We start from the raw sequence: 3,382 nt of genomic DNA, 5'->3' as shown, positions 1-3,382 counted from the left end.
CAATGACATCGAACAGACATCAACCATTCACAATGACATCGAACAGACATCAACCATGCACAATGACATCGAACAGATATCTACCATGCACAATGACATCGAACAGACATCTACCATGCACAATGACATCGAACAGACATCAACCATGCACAATGACATCGAACAGACATCAACCATGCACAATGACATCGAACAGACATCTACCATGCACAATGACATCGAACAGACATCAACCCAATCTGATTAAAATCTGATGTAGTGTACGGGCTTTAATTATTTTGGCTATAAACTTATTTTAATTTTATTTTTTATTACTTTTGTTATTAATGCCCTTTTATTTTATTATTTTACTTTGATTTTGATTTTGTGATTTTTTTTAATTCCGCCCTACCTACATCTGATCCGACGCCTATGTAACGAGATTTCAATGAGACCCACTATCGACGATTTCAGTCAACGAATCACAGACCTCCTTCTATAGCGCACATGATGACGTCACCGGGCGGAGTCGGGTGGCAAACACACTCAAATAAAATGGCGGATTATACTGACGTTAGCGACCGAGAATAACACGGCTTTTCGGTAAGTTTATCATTGTCAAATGCAACGAAAGTCATTTTTATGTTAAAATTGTGGCTCGAATGGTTCGACTTTAGATCGTTATTTTGCATAGTTATTCTGGGAGTGACGATTTTGTTTCCACCGTTTCGACCGAACACCAGTGTTTTTTTCCAGTCGCCTGCCCTGGAGACGGGTGATGTTTTGTTGACGATCGGGCCAACATCGTCTACGGCATTGAAGCAGAGCTGTAAATATTCATCAAATTGTATCAACATTTTGTACATTATGCAATAACTCTTTATTAAAGTAATTGAGCTGATTTGGACTGGAATAAAATATTTTTTATTGGAACACAACGCAATTGATCAGGAAATATTTTTTGCTCCAATTTTCTGCGTCGATGCCGTGGGCCGGTGACCGTTATACAATTTAAAATCAGTTTGCATTGTTTACTATAGCTGTTTACAGTGTTCTAATCATTACGATTTACTTATTTTTTTGCTTCCATTCTAGATAATTATGCTCAGTGATGTAAAATTGAAGCGATGACTGAATGAACGAACCTTGGCTGGCGAAGATGTATCTGGAAGTGTACACATTTGTTGGAAGTGAAAAAAATATTCAATGTAATGACAAAAATTGTAAAATGCTGTGGAATTTCTTTTGCAAATAAAAATATACTAGCAATTTTCTATTAATGGTTTATTCAAGTGGGCAAAATATAGTGTACAAAAAGATTGCCCGTAGAGTGTCGCTACACTGAAAAGTAAGCAACCGACAGCCTGTATAAAAGGAGGGCTGTGATTGGCTGTTACTTACGCGAGATTTGAACGGGACTTACATAGGCGTCGGATCAGATGTAGGTAGGGCGGAATTAAAAAAATCACAAAATCAAAATCAAAGTAAAATAATAAAATAAAAGGGCATTAATAACAAAAGTAATAAAATTAAAATAAGTTTATAGCTAAAATAATTAAAGCCCGTACACTACATCAGATTTTAATCAGATTGACATCAACCATGCACAATGACATCGAACAGACATCAACCATGCACAATGACATCGAACAAATATCTACCATGCACAATGACATCGAACAGACATCTATCATGCACAATGACATCGAACAGACATCTACCATGCACAATGACATCGAACAGACATCTACCATGCACAATGACATCGAACAGACATCAACCATGCACAATGACATCGACCATGCACAATGACATCGAACAGACATCTACCATGCACAATGACATCGAACAGACATCAACCATGCACAATGACATCGAACAGACATCAACCATGCACAATGACATCGAACAGACATCAACCATGCACAATGACATCGAACAGACATCAGCCATGCACAATGACAACGAACAGACATCAACCATGCACAATGACATCGAACAGACATCAACCATGCACAATGACATCGAACAGACATCTACCATGCACAATGACATCGAACAGACATCAACCATGCACAATGACATCGGACAGACATCAACCATGCACAATGACATCGAACAGACATCAACCATGCACAATGACATCGAACAGACATCAACCATTCACAAAGACATCGAACAGACATCAACCATGCACAATGACATCGAACAGACATCTACCATGCACAATGACAGCGAACAGACATCAACCATGAACAATGACATCGAACAGACATCAACCATGCACAATGACATCGAACAGACATCTACCATGCACAATGACATCGAACAGACTTCAACCATGCACAATGACATCGAACAGACATCAACCATGCACAATGACATCGAACAGATATCTACCATGCACAATGACATCGAACAGACATCTACCATGCACAATGACATCGAACAGACATCTATCATGCACAATGACATCGAACAGACATCTACCATGCACAATGACATCGAACAGACATCTACCATGCACAATGACATCGAACAGACATCAACCATGCACAATGACATCGACCATGCACAATGACATCGAACAGACATCTACCATGCACAATGACATCGAACAGACATCTACCATGCACAATGACATCGAACAGACATCTACCATGCACAATGACATCGAACAGACATCAACCATGCACAATGACATCGAACAGACATCAACCATGCACAATGACATCGAACAGACATCAACCATGCACAATGACGTCGAACAGACATCAACCATTCACAATGACATCGAACAGACATCAACCATGCACAATGACATCGAACAGACATCTACCATGCACAATGACACCGAACAGACATCTACCATGCACAATGACATCGAACAGACATCAACCATGCACAATGACATCGAACAGACATCAAGCATGCACAATGACATCGAACAGACATCTACCATGCACAATGACATCGAACAGACAGCTACCATGCACAATGACATCAAACAGACATCTACCATGCACAATGACATCGAACAGACATCAACCATGCACAATGACATCGAACAGACATCAACCATGCACAATGACATCGAACAGACATCAACCATGCACAATGACATCGAACAGACATCTACCATGCACAATGACATCGAACAGACATCAACCATGCACAATGACATCGAACAGACATCAACCATGCACAATGACATCGACCATGCACAATGACATCGAACAGACATCTACCATGCACAATGACATCGAACAGACATCAACCATGCACAATGACATCGAACTGACATCAACCATGCACAATGACATCGAACAGACATCAACCATGCACAATGACATCGAACAGATTTCTACCATGCACAATGACATCGAACAGACATCAACCATGC

General features: G+C 40.0%; 1 long non-coding RNA gene across 1 annotated transcript; it reads left to right on the top strand.

Annotated features, from left to right (window-relative positions):
- The first annotated feature begins 418 nt into the window (after positions 1-418).
- Positions 419-1,249, top strand: LOC146735412 (uncharacterized). The gene is made up of 2 exons (XR_014931060.1): positions 419-582; positions 1,075-1,249. It is a non-coding gene; the product is annotated as an uncharacterized LOC146735412 (long non-coding RNA).
- The last annotated feature ends 2,133 nt before the right edge of the window (positions 1,250-3,382 follow it).

The sequence above is a fragment of the Saccoglossus kowalevskii genome, chromosome 12 (genome assembly GCF_978046115.1).
Source record: "Saccoglossus kowalevskii chromosome 12, keSacKowa6.1, whole genome shotgun sequence".
NCBI classification, from domain to species: Eukaryota; Metazoa; Hemichordata; class Enteropneusta; family Harrimaniidae; genus Saccoglossus; species Saccoglossus kowalevskii.
The sequence above is the reverse complement of the archived record's forward strand: the minus strand, read 5'-3'. Positions and strand labels throughout refer to the sequence as shown.